Consider the following 13,956-nt stretch of genomic DNA (forward strand, 5'->3'; position numbering starts at 1 on the left):
GGAAGAGCCCAACCGAATTAATGCACTTTCAAAATAAAACCAAATGAATTCCATATAATGACAAAATGGCTGACACAATGTAACGGTTCGTTTTTCACAAATTCACGAGAGTGAATTTGCGTTTCTCGTTCAAAGAATGTGTTACCATTATACGTATATTATTATACCATTACACGTCAAAGAATGTGTTACCATTATATGCGTTATCATTATCGTCGTTGGCTGATTTGTAATAACTGATAAACTCAATTTTTCAAAATTTTTTACTTAGGCCACTTTTATAATTAACACTAAATGAACTCCATATAACGTCGAAATAACAACCACTATCTAATGGTTCATTTTTGACAATATCGTGAAAATTGCATTGAATTAATTTAGTTTAAAATAACGTGGTGTGAAATAACTGATTAACTCATCTTTTATTAAATTTTGACATTAGACCACTTTCATAATTATGGGCATATTTAAGAATAATTTTTGGTTTACTTTTCGTAATTCTATCACGAATTTCGCGTTTTTGTATTTGAGTTTCCATTACTGCTACGTAATACGTACTTAGTGCAGCAGTGAGATAATCCCTTTATCTTTCCGTGATAGCAATAGTGTTCCTTCAGATCGGCTTTCGCGCTTCCAAATTTAGGTTTTCTTGTCGTACTTGACAGGTATCTTCGATTCTGCAGAATTCTTTCCGAATAATTCCTGGGCCAACGACATGCTTGTACGAAATGTATCGACAAAGGTGTCATAATCTTGTGAATTAGGATTAGAATCTAATTATTTTTTATACGAATGTAACAGAATTGTTAGAGGTAATGGGAGGCCACGTTGTGCCAATCATGCTGTCATAAAACTACCATAGCACGGTCGAAATAAATATATGCAAGATGTACAGGTAGCCCTCCTACAACACGGCATCCTATAACACGGTTTCACCATAACATGATCCATAAATTGCGGGAACCTTCCTACAACACGGCATTCTATAACACGGTTTCTAACACAATAAGAAAATTGCAAAAACCTTTGTGCAACACTGTACTTCTACATGAGCAGTGACGACGAAGAAATTTATTAAATTAAAGTTGAATTAAATTAAAATAATATTTTTGTTGTTTTTTATTTTGTGCTGTACATATGTTTATATTTTTAATAAAAATTAAGTTTTTACGTAAAATTAAAAAAACATTGTTTTTAGTTAGTTTTCGGAACGTAACCCCCCTTTTTGTGCTGGCTCTGGGTCTCATACAACACGGTTTCACATAACACGGCATTTCCTAGGAACCTATCTACCGTGTTATAGGAGGGTTACCTGTATTACTATTATTATTGCCAATACATCGACACGAATCCTGCATTTCGTCGGTTTTTTCGGATTAACACTATGCCATCCGCACGTGTAATCAGGATTCTTTTCTTTGGCACCGGTAGCACTGGCTCGAATCAATTTACCCATCGTTGGAGATTTCTCGAGGTTTTCAGTGTGGATAGAAATGAACGCCAATATCTTCTACGTTTTTTAACAGTTAACGCATTAGTATATTTAGATAAAGATATTTAAATAATGAAAACAACTCGCAATAAACTATTTTAAACAAGAAAATTGATTGACAGTTTCTAGAAAATTCTTCTGTCTTCTCTCATTCTCATTCTTATTAACCCTTTGCACTCGACGACGTTTTGGTTAAAGAAGAATAGGAATTCAAAGATTTTCTGTTACAAAGCTGACGATATTTTTCTGAGTAGTGAATGAAATGTCGTATGATAATTAACCACTTGCGGTGGCAAGAAGTTCACAGACGCGTGTGCAAGAATGGTCCACTGTTTCTGTAACAATTGCCTAACGACGTGTGTACCACCACGTTCTGTGACAAAAGCATAAATAATTTTATTTATACAAAGAAAAGGTGAACCAAAACAGTCGGCGCAATATGTCGCCACTTTTCTAGTGCAATTCTTTGCTCTCATTCTTCCTAGCTGATTTGAATTATTTTCGTAGCACACTTTGCAAAATCGCCTTACATTTCGCACACTTCCAGGTTTCTTTTTAAATTCGTGACGACGTTTTTTCTGCACGTAATTGCTCGATGAAATGCAATCTTCGTCATCGGAACATTTCACTATATACATCGCTAACTTCATCCTAAAATCGGGAATTGAAATATTTTCTCGAGTTGCTTTTTAAACAATTTGATAATGGCAAAAATGGTCTACAGCGCCGCGGGGGTCACCGGTGACCCCCACCACGAAAAATACATTAAACCCGATTATACAACTCACCTTATCTGTTGTAAATAACATTTCAACATAATATGCATCGCATAATAAAATATTCATGTTGGCGCCATGGGTAAACCACGTAAAATGCGCGTGGCAGTCAACGTGTTAATGAATATCGAGCTTCGAAATTTTATCAAATGGCGACTGAAGGGCGCCTCTCGAGCGTAAAGGGTTAACTGTTACACACCCATATTTCCTCTTTCACGATTCTCACCTAACTATTTTATTCATTTCTTCTAAATATTTTTTCAAACATCATTCATACTAGACTGCACTCGTACATATTTATATTTATATCATCGCAAATGAATCTCACTTATTCAATCTCATTCGCATTCACACATATAAAACCAACACTCACATTCGGGAGGACATGAAACGTCAAGTTTTACTAATCCCAGTTCGCAATCCTATCCCTCCATTTTCAGAAAATTTCGAGGCTATATGTAAATAAATGTAAGATTTTTGTATTATATGTATACTTTATATTCTATTTCTTCAGAATCGTCAAATTCAATTGGATTGGAATTCAATTAACCCTCTATGGGCCCCTGTAACTTTCAAGTTACATGCTAATATATGGGTATTTTATTAAATACTGCATTCAACGTTATCGCTTGATCACTCCAGTTCGCAATTTTTCTTTCGATATATTTATAATTATTTTTACAATACCTCCCGTGCGTCTATTTTTAAAAATTCTAATTCTTTTTCATTTACCGGTTATTCGATCATGATAGGTTAGGTCCTCTATGGCCCCCTATGACCTATTTTCCACAAGATGTCGTGGAAAATTATCTTGTCTATCTATTGCACATTATCTTGGCACAATAGTACAAACGTTGTTAATTCAAACTTTCAATATGAATTCGTTATAACAAAATTGTCAAAACTGCTGAATTTATTGGTCGATATTTGTTGATTTTATGTTACATATAATTCTTATAGTCAGGAAAAATATATATTCGGTCCATGGAGGGTTAAACGTCAGATAATTTCAGAATGTCAGATCTTTTCCTTCGTTTGCCACTATTAAAAGGCACAATTATGAAAACGCAAAATTCGCTAATATGATATCGTATTGTAGCCTGTAACTTATTGTTCCTTGAACAGAGCATGAGCGATACTGCCACTCGTGCTAGACCACCGATGTGGTGTCACCGGCATTTCTTCGATAGCTTCGCACATGACACCAATGTGGTGTCACCGGCATTTGTTCGATTATTTTCACGGGGCACCAACGTGGTGCCATCGGACGGCATAGTGTTAACCACTTGCGGTGGCAAGGAATTCACAGACGCGTGTGCCAGAACGATTTATGTAACAATTGCCTAACGACGTGTGTACCACGTCGTTGGCGATTCTGTGACAAAAGCATTACGACGTGCGTGACACGTGGTTAGCTATTTTGTGACAAAAGCATTACGACGTGCGTGACACGTGGTTGGCGATTCTGTGACAAAAGCATTACGACGTGCGTGACACGTCGTTGGCCATTCTGTGACAAAGCATTACGACGTGCGTGACACGTGGTTGGCGATTCTGTGACAAAAGCATTACGACGTGCGTGACACGTGGTTGGCGATTCTGTGACAAAAGCATTACGACGTGCGTGACACGTGGTTGGCGATTCTGTGACAAAAGCATTACGACGTGCGTGACACGTCTTTCCAGCGCAAGTGGTTAAGCAACGAAAAACGTTCTCCCTTTGAATTTTATAACGTATTCATCAATCGAGATCTCTTTACTATCAACACAATCATATCTCGACTTGTCATCGGTCTAAGTCAAGAATTTGACAGCTTTTTGAACCCTTGTCCTAATGGTTCAAGACATCTATCGTTTACAATAATTGTATTTAAACCGGAATTTTTCACGTCAGAATATATCCCCGAAAATAAGGCAATACTTTCGTATGGTGCTGATGGGATCAATAACCTTTCATCCAAAAATGCTTTTATTTCTGTAATTCGAGCATCGAGCCAATTATTCCACACGGATCTTGGCAGTTTCTTCTGTCTAATTATTCTGGCGTAATGACTTGTTTTTAGACTGTGAAATGGCGTGAAATAATTTTTCGGTGAAAAGGGGACGAAAAAGATCCATTGACTGACTACGTGCTGAGGGGAACACGTAGACCAGAATCTCCTGACCCTGAGGATAAAGTTATTTTGGATAAATCGACGTCTTCGCGTGTGACATCCTCCCACGCATTCTCACTTGGGAAATTACTTGTTTCCTCGGTACCTCGTTGTCACTTCATATAGACACTGCGATGACGCTGTCACTATCAGAATTATCGTTATAATCGACATCATTAGCAAAGTTCATGTAAAACGTTCAAATTTCCACATAAAATCCATCCCTACTACTCTCGATATCTACATAATCACCAGATTCTTGTCCTCGTTTAGGGGTATGATCTTTCACAAACGCAAGGAACAGTGTAAAAGTCGAGAAGTGAGAATAAAGAGCAGCAAAATATCGGTGACACTATGTAGAACGGTCTGCTGCTCGTTCCGAAGGAACGATCTCGACTCACAATCAGCGAAAGAAAAGTCTCAACTGAATGTAAAATATTCGCAGGCACTGAAGGGACTATTTCTGACGTCATAGGATCCATAGTGCGTTTAGAAATTTCACGCTAAACCTACCACGACCGGTTAAATCGACTGATGGACGAGGAAAGGAAGCAAGAATGTCGAAAGAAACGAAACGAGAAGAAATTTGTCTTTGGTATACGTTACTGAAAGACAAATCGCGCAGTGAGGTGACCAAAGCGATGACGGAAATTGACTGCGGAATTCGAAATGATAATTTTGAAAATAGCCGTTCAAGCCGTGGTAGGTTTAGTGTTAAGCATGGTAAGATAAGACTGGTACTTTTAGATTTTCGAACGCAAACGGTAGAGATCGTGCCGGGGATATCCCGGTGTTCGACCGAAAAGAGTTAAGGTATAGTATATTAAGTTTGGTATTTATTTTACCGATAGATGTCGCTAGTTACGTAGAGTGAGAGTCGCAAGTGAGTATACAGCACGAAGACGCGGAATTTTTCTCACAAGTGTTACATAATAAATTACATAATAAATTGAAAATTGATCGAGAAGGCACGACGTTTGCAAGATTTACAAATTAACCCTTTCGGTACTACTGCCGCCCAATAGCGGCGGCCATGACACGTTCTCTGGGTACTACCGTCGCCTATTGGCGCCATCTACGAAACGTTCTCTGGGTACTACCGTCGCCTATTGGCGGCATCCACGAAACGTCACCGATGTCTGTCGCGATCCGAATGAAAAGTTTAGTGTCAATCACGCTCGAGATTTCTGTGAATACCGCAAAACACGTTTTCGTGGCTTCCAGCGCAACCATTCTTGTGGAAACCTTCCTCGTACCAAGAACGCATAACCGCGGCCAGCTCCTCCGTACCGAAAGGGTTAATAGTATATATTAGGCGAAGTAAAAAGGAATCCATTATTTTTGCATGAAATTGAATGCAAAAATAATGGATTTCCTTTTATAAATACAAATACTGGGATATTCAGGTGGTGGCCAACATTGTTAACCTACTTCGTCTTTCGCTACATTAGGTGTAATAAAAAGAAATCCATTATTTTTGCATGAAATTGAATGAAATTAAATGCAAAAATAATGGATTTCTTTTTACTTCGCCTAATATTGTGCGAAGGAATTACGTACCTGTCGAAAAACGATTCAAGAGTGAGTATATGGATGGTCAAGAATGACTATTGGTTAATTTACGAAGGTACCTGAGTACTATGTTTGATCAGTATATCTTTAGCTTTGACGCTTCAATTACTTGGAATTAACCCTTTGCAGTGTGTAAATTTTTCTAGTCCATCTGTCATCGATCGATTTAACGCACTTTCGTTATGGGAAATTTATAGAAATCGAAGATTCCATTTCCAAAATTTTGTTAAAAAATTTGGAAACATTAAAAAAAATGATTTTTCATTTTTCTCGGTGAAAATAAAACGAGATAATTAATATTGTACATTGTCGACGTGCTCTTAATGGCACCAATGGAGTGCAAGGAGTTGGCAAGTCAAAGTGACCTGTGTTTTCTTTTTTGTCTTCTGTTTTTGCTGTTGGAATTATTGCGAATGTGAAATTGTTTTTAATATGGACTTTTATTGAAATAGAAACGTAAATAATTGTATATTTTTAATTATTGCTAGTTAATTATCGTTGTTTAATTATACTTGGGTACACTTTATTGGTCAGTAGTTTTAGCGTTAGTTATAGTAATGAATAATTTTAACATTCAGACGATTAAATTAAAATTATTTGGTGAAATTACTTTACTATATTATTTACTAAATTATTTTATTATTGCAATGAAAGTAATATTTCATACTTTTATTAACTTCATTTTAAGATTTCCTGCATATTCGTAATATTTCTTTTTTAATTAAATATTCTTAACAGGTGATATGTTGTCTCATATCTACAAAGGAGAATTAATTAATTTTACTAATTAAAAGTATTTTATATTTTAGCTTTATGCTTTGAATTATGATCTTTTTAAAGAACTATTAACCATTATAATTAGTGATCAGAATAATCTCAAAATATTAAAATATCCAAATTAATTTATCATATTATTTGTAACAACAATTTTATCAGAGTTTCTCATACTGAATGAAATTATAATAACAATTCTGCCACGTTAGATGTCAATAAATAATTGACTAGTAAATAATACTGTAATGGTAAATAATAAATTTGAATAAATATTTGATCGATGCAATATGAAACTAAGAAATAAATTTCAGTAAAAATTCAATTGAGAAGATGTTTATAGAATTATTAAAGAAACAATTAGGGTTTCTTTAACCCCTGTTGAGGGTCCTGTAGCTAAAGCAAAATGTGGAAATTGTGGAAATAATACAAAAGGAGATAAATGTGGTGAATGTATGATTGGTTATTTCAGAGGAACCGAAGATTTTTGTGATGTATGTCGACTATAGCGTGTTTACACTTATAAAATTTTAAGTCATTCGAGATATTTCATGCTAAAAATGTACATTTCCTTCCATGAGCTCTTTAACTAATCTCGCTCCTGCATCCATAAGCCTTTCTGGATGATCTGATCGATCGTAGACAAATATTTACACTGTTCGTAATTCTGTATTTATGAATAATTTTATTTCACGAATAAAATTGAACAAGAACAATTTACTATATTCTGCATTCCTCTGACTGATTTCTCTTCGTTTCTTAATTTTATAACGCGTTTCTTCGTATTCTCTGATGCTTCCAAACGTTTCCCGACTGTTCCTCTGTTTAAATATTAGAAATATAAATATATAAATTACGAAATTATATTTGTATAATATACAATATATACTATGTACTATACTCTGCTGACAAAAGTTAGAAAACAAAGTAACCATTCGCAAATTTTTGTATAGTCTTTGCCTTCTGAGACTTATATATCGAACTTAAGAATAGGATGAAAAGCTGACATGTTTTCGAGTATATTCTATAAAGCCTATTTTTAATTTCAATGTCAGTATCTTGGAAGATAAAGAATATACAAAAAGTTGCAAATCATTACCTCGTTACGTACTTTACCGATCGCTAGCGATTCAACAGCATAAACTCATCCAACCGACCGCTCAGCCGCAGATTCTCCCTGGCGCCCCCCATATAAAAATGGGGAGCTTACAAAGCAACGCAACTGATACAACTGAGCCACGTACCTCAATACTAAATAACAAATAACTATTCATATAATGATAATGACTGTTCATCGCCATGACGACTGATTAATAGACTATATAGATCGGTAAGCGTCGGTGACAAAAAGCCAATTAACCCTTTGAACTCGAGAGGCGCCTCTCAGTCGCCATTTAATCAAATTCCAACGATGGGTATTAATTAATATATCAAATTTACAATTACCCAACGATGCGTGGAATATCAAAGTAAAATAATTCTATGTCTTAATTTTCATAGGATTTCTTATTTATCGTTTAAAAAATATCGTCGACTTTATGGCAGAACGTCTTCGAATTACTTTCTTCCTGTAGCGAAAAAATCGTCTAGTTAATCCCTTGACTACGGCAGATTTTGATAAGCAACGACCGTACCATGCGGCAGGAATTGAGTTACGATGTGCGCCATTTTTGTGAAAACAAGCGCCCTCCGTGGCAGAAAGCTAAACTACGCCGAGCGCCTATAGGCGCCTTTCGTGTCACAAAAGCAAACTGTGTTGAGCGCTTATATGCGCCTTCCGTGTCACAAAAGCAAAATTTCTGAGCGCGTATATGTGCCCACAGTAGCCAAGGGGTTAATAGGCTATCGGTTGGTAGGTGTCGGCGACAAAAGGCCGATTAATAGGCTACCGGTCGGTAAAGTGTTAACTATTTTTCAGTAAGCGTATAATGAATAATAATAATACATACTATATAATATATATTTATAATTTGGAATATTTATGTACGCCATTGTGGGGGTCCTCCTTCACGGTCATTTGAAGTCAGCTGGACGCAGGTATCCCTCGGTGGTGCAGTGGCTAGAAGGGATAAAGGAAAAGGAAGGGATGCGTTTTGTCCCGGGCATACTAGCGGACTCATCAGTAAAACTACCCTAGCAGGCCAATTTCCAATTTTTTTTTTTCCAATTTAACATACGTTTAATACGCCAAAAACTAGATGCAATAATATACATATAGAAGAACCAAAACGTACAAAAGGGTTACAAATGAATACTCAGGCTATGAGTATGGCTCCGACATGAAACACTCACGATCTAGAATCAAACTTAACCCTTTGCACTCGACGACTTTAAAGAAAATGGAAACAACATTAACAAAGGAAATATTAAAATATTATATGTATATTAAAAGAAGAATCGTGACGAAAATTGAGTGGGAAATTTTTAATCGAAAGCTCAAAAATTATTATTTAGATCCCAATAAGTTCAGTACCAAAAATCAAGCATCAAAGTTGCATATGCTTTTCTTTTTCTCTTAACTACAAGAATAATAACTCCTATTAACCCTTTGCACTCGACGATGTTTTCGTTACAGAAAAATAGTAATTCGAAGATTTTCTGTCATAAAGTCGAGGATATTTTTAAAATGGCAAATAAGGAATCGCATGCAAATTGAGACGTAGAATAATTTTATTTCGACATTGCACGCATCGTTAGGTAATTTTGAATTTGATATATTAATTAACATCGATCTTTAGAATCTGATTAAATGGCGACTGAGAGTCGCTTCCCGAGTGCAAAGAGTTAATCTATCGCGCTTATCGCTATTGCCCTAGCAGGCCCTGCCTTAGACACTAGGATACTATTGGAAGGACGGAAAATTATATATATTGAACTTAGAGATTTTCCGAGGACTTGCCAGAAAGTCCTCAAAGCCGGAATCCACCTTACGGTGAGGGTGAGAATAATGGTCGCGACACTATTTATACAAATTTTCGATAATCCAGCATCTAGTTAACCCCTCGACTACGGCAGATTTTGATAGGCAACGACCGTACCATGCGGCAGGAATTGAGTTACGATGTGCGCCATTTTTGTGAAAACAAGCGCCCTCCGTGGCAGAAAGGTAAACTACGCCGAGCGCCTATAGGCGCCCACAGTAGCCAAGGAGTTAAAGGACCATTTCACAGAGCTTTGATTCATAAATAACGAAACTTCTTCTGTATACTCACTTTTGACGCGTTTTAGACTATACAATAGTCCTTCATGAAGCAAACGATCGAAAATTTGCCACCACTGTGTATCACATGTGTTTGGACTGCCAAAAATGTAATATTCTTCGATATTGCTTTCCCAATTTGACTAAGATTCTGGAAAGATACCACGCAAAGACCCAGGTTCTCTGTAAAGTGTATACTCAAGTGAGACACTCACTGTATGTACAACTCACATCTCGAGCATGTTCACCTGAAAATGTTCTCACTGAGTATTTCTGTAAATACTCCGTTGTAAACATTTATTTTCATTCTACGTTTGACAATGACAATTGTAATATCTCTTCGTAAGTCATTCCATGTTACAGCTTTTGTGTTTAATACGATTTTCTTTTCACCTTTGTGATCGGTCACACCGTACGATTATGTTATATTAATTACGATAGCAATGTTACGAAAGGTTAAGAATTTCTATTTGTTTCCTTTATCATCGTTAGCGTTTGCATTTTGTAAATATCACATCAGCCAATGTAACCTCCCGTTGGTTAGAGCATGAACTTTAAGACGAGATTTTTTTATTCGAGAGAACGTTACATTATTGTTATCAGCAGTATCTCAAGTGAAACCTAAAGTAGCTGTTCTATTTTCGACGAAACGAAGCCTGAATAGGAAGAGGAAGACGTGCGAAGAATAGTCCCCGATGACTATTCGTGATCTTTCCATAGAATTTAAAAGGATACGTGCGTGTGATTGGACGTGAGAATAATTGACACGTTGAAATCGGGAGATCTTTTTGCAGACACTGTTACGCGATGAAATTGTGATTAAATAAACTTCTATCTGTATACTGTTACAAAAAACTTGTATTCTAAATATAGTATTCTAATTTTAACTTTGAGCTAACACGATCATTTTCCAGTGCATCTTCGTTTGCCATTTTGGATATTTTCATGGGCGAGGAGGAGAATAATTTTCAGCTGATTTATTATTAAAAAGCAAGAGTCGTAATAGGTGATGGTACTCTTTGAATTAATTTATAAGTTTCTTAAATATAAGTATTTAATATATTTATATATTATATAGAACATATTTCAATCTTTTTAAAACAATAGCGTATACGTATATTTATGTGTTTGTAATTTGTTGGTAAGGTTATGTTGCGCGCCCTATCTAACCTATAAAATGAAATTCAGAGATGTACATTTAATTTAGTAATTTTTCCAATTTGAAATTTTACTGTTACCATGCGTACCCATTTATTATTAATTTGTTACCAATGTGACACTGTTAAGCTTAAATGCTTAATCATCGTTTAACAAATCTGAATTGTTTTAGATACTCGATCTGGAATATATCGAAGAACAATGGTGGACAATATAATAAACGAAGAATACAATATTTTATATTGCTTAAAGAAAAAGATTTTATATACGTTTATGTGTCTTTGATTTGTTTCTGAATGCAAGATTTCGGATCTTATAAGGTTATGTTGCACGTCCTACCTAACCTATAAAATGATCCCAAAAAGCTTAGACCCAATTTTGTAATTTTCCTACTCTAAAATGTGAATGTTATCAAACATTTTTATATTAATGTTTAATCGCTGCTTAACAAACCTGATCTCGTTTTTAGTTAATCGATATATAGAGATTATAGTGCAACGATAGACGATATAAATAGCAAGAAACTTCTTTAACACGATTATTTCGTGTTGGCAAAAATTGAACAGTTTATAAAAAATATATACGTTTATGTATTTTTAATTAGTTTGTAATTACAGGATCCTGAATCTTGTAAAGTTATGTCGCACGCTGTACCTAACCTATAAAATATGCTGAAGGAACTTAAAACCTTAATTTAAGCCTAATTTAGTAAATATTTTGCTTTGAAATTTGGATTTTATCAACAAATAAACAAATTTAGCTGAATTTTTAATTATTGTTTAACAAGTCTAAATTCTTTGAATTAACTGATAGTAGGATGTATTAGAAGCAATAACGAATAATAAGAAGACTGAAGAGGTTTTGTATATATACTTTATTAGTTTTTGATTGCAAAATTCCGAATCTTGTTAGGTTATGTTGATGATCTACCTAACCTAGAAAGTCAGCTCAAGAGAGTTGAATTTAATTCAGTAACTTGAAAATTTGAAACCAAATATGTTTAATTAAATGCTGAGTCGTTGTTTGTTAAAAGTTGTTTTAATTCTTCTAAATCGAGTTATTCGATCATTATTGTTGAATCAAGATGGTTAGTTTATTATTTTATTTACATTAAATATTTCTTTTTTCGTACAAACTTAATTGGGATATAATGTTTTTACACAAAATTAATTAGAATATATTATCGAGAAACGAACGAAGACAACATTACTGTCATTAAGAATTATAATATTTTATTATAATATTATACATTTCAATTTTAAAAGCTATAAAAGCTGTCACAAACATCAACTCAAGCCAATGTTTTTTGTTTTGTTACAGCCAAGTATGTACGAGAATTTTTATAATAATGTTTTATTATTTAGTTACTCGTAGGATCAGGAAACATTCATAAAATTAATATTATCGTGTTTTTCGATACTAGAACAAGGAAAACAATCGAAATGACTGGTTTCGTGTTTTTTGTTTTTGCAGTTATTGAAAATGTACTGCTGTTGAAAGCAAAATTAGTCTTAAATTTCTGTTTAACTTTTTATTTAGAGTTCTTCACTAAATTCTTTAGTAGATATAAAAAATTGAATAAAGCTGCCATATAAATAAATTCACAAATATTCATAATTCTTTATTTTTCGAAATAAAAATTTCGATTTTAACAAGCTTCTTACTTTTAAAAAATATTTTCATTTCTTTGGTTACTCGAATTAATTTTAGAAGTGTAGAGTATTAATCAGAAACGTAATTACATATGATATTCATTTTCCATTAATTTTATATTTAATGAAAAATGTTATATCATATATAATTATATTAATTACCACATATAACAAATAATAATGTGCTTTTTAATTTTAATATTTTTGATTTTGATAATATATTACATAATATACAATTAATTTTATATAACTTATGGTTAAATACAATAATCCACATTCGATTCAAATGTTTTAGACCTCAGAAGCGGGACATTTGCAGTACTGTTCATCTCCAAATTTTGTTCCAACTTTCAACGATATCTAAATCCAAGTATATCAACATTTTAAAAAAAACACACAGTATGTATGAAGAATGTATGAATAAATTTCCAAGTCACTGTGTATGTATTATATCTAGGTACACATTACAGGTCAGTACTTCCAGTGTCAATAAAATTAAAACAAAAACCTTATAGAGTAAAATTCCACTCGTGCTGGCCTTTAAGGGTTAAAGCCAAACCACGATCATAATTTATCAAATAAAAAGAACACATATAAAGTCAGCCTCAATGAACCAAATCTTCATCATCTAATTATATCTTCTTTTATTGTTTCCTTTTTATTCTTTTTACGTAGGGGAAATGTTCCAAAGATACTCCATTCCCCTGGGGAGGGGATAAGGTTACGTGGGATTTTACTCACTGAAGCACTCATGGTGACCATCCTCACCGACCAGGGGCAGGCCCAGGAACGAACACCACCGGTGCATCCCCGTGGCATGCTCCTAACGTGGCTTGTCCTCGAAGAGGGGACCAATCTCTGCAGGATATTGATATCAAATTTAGGATAGATACCACTCCAAATATTCTATCTCCAAGCGAGAGGTTTATTAACACTAGATTTACGGAACCCGTCAATTTGACGCAAGGGTTGTTCCAATTATACGATGGTAACAGATTTAGTTAACTTATATTAAGACTGTTAACACTTAGTGTGCGGACGACTCTCTGCCGAAGCGTTTCAGGACTGTGCGTGCTCAGTGCTTACGATCGCTGTGGATGGAATACTTTTCGCTCGTGCGAGCTCTGTTGATTAACTGTTCAAGGCGCAACTAACAAGTTATTATTGTAATTCTTTTGCAGCA

The sequence above is a fragment of the Eufriesea mexicana genome, unplaced genomic scaffold, assembly GCF_001483705.2.
Source record: "Eufriesea mexicana isolate 0111107269 unplaced genomic scaffold, ASM148370v2 scaffold47447481101, whole genome shotgun sequence".
Lineage (NCBI taxonomy): Eukaryota > Metazoa > Arthropoda > Insecta > Hymenoptera > Apidae > Eufriesea > Eufriesea mexicana.